The sequence below is a fragment of the Orycteropus afer genome, unplaced genomic scaffold (assembly GCF_000298275.1).
Source record: "Orycteropus afer afer isolate SDZICR_OR568_19922 unplaced genomic scaffold, OryAfe1.0 scaffold00582, whole genome shotgun sequence".
Taxonomy (NCBI): Eukaryota; Metazoa; Chordata; class Mammalia; order Tubulidentata; family Orycteropodidae; genus Orycteropus; species Orycteropus afer.
In genome coordinates, this window is record NW_006922169.1 from 746,909 (window position 1) to 747,996 (window position 1,088).

Consider the following 1,088-nt stretch of genomic DNA (forward strand, 5'->3'; position numbering starts at 1 on the left):
ATGACTTGGGACTTTCAGACATGGTGGGTGATGTTTTAGTGTGAGTCTCTCCCGTGTAATATTTTCGACATATGGACACTTTAAAAAGTGTTGCTTACTGCATGAGCATATTTACACTAAGAAACATCTCACGGATCTGAAATTAATATCTGACTAAAGGTCTTTCTATCTTTTTCTTTCTGTATCTGGCACCTCTGTTGTGGTCATCACACCAAGGCACTTGGCTCCGACTCACTTTGGGTCTGTGTCCTTTTTCTTCTCCTACACGTGCCAGGGAGAGTGGTGGTGTCTACACCTGGAAGCTGCCTAGGTGCTGGTCAGCATGGCTCCAGAGCCCTCAAGCAGCTGCAGTCCCCTGAGGGGTCCCGTTACGGAACGGTGAGAATGGCGTCCACAGAGAGGCAAGCCCCCACTTTCCAGGTGGAATGGTCAACAGGATGCTAGTTATATCATCGCATCACAAAGAGAGCTCAGGGAGAAGGGGCCTCTTCTGCAAACCCCAATTCCCTATGCAGAGTGAGGAGAACTGTCTCAGACTCAATGAAGGAAGCATGACTTCATGCAGTTGGAATGACACACATGGAGTCATCACTCCAAGCCTGGAGATCCACACACACACAGGAAGAAGTCTGATTCCCTTGGCTGCTGAGTGGACTTTACCGAGTGTTTCATGTACTGTGGGAGGTGGTCCTGGGGTGAAGGAGTCCCTGACCAGTCTGGGGACTGTGAGTTACAGGGAGGGAGGAAGGCTCCAGATGTCCAAGATAGGGGCCAGTGTGCAGTCTGCTTGAGACAGTGGGATGACCTCCCGAATCTGGCAATGACCACACTTCCGTCTGCACCTGCTTCTTTCAGGGAATGAGGAAGCAATGACAGGTTGTTGGAGACGTGTCAAAAGAACACCAGAGGCTCCCCACTGGCCAGGTATGTGGCAATTCTAGCATCAGAATAACATAGACGACATGGATTGTTGTTGTTGTTAGGTGCCGTTGAGTTGTGTCTGACTCATGGTGCCCCCATGCACAGCCCGAACGAAACAGCACCTGGTCCTGCGCCAGCTCCATGATCCCTGCTATACGTGAGCCCAT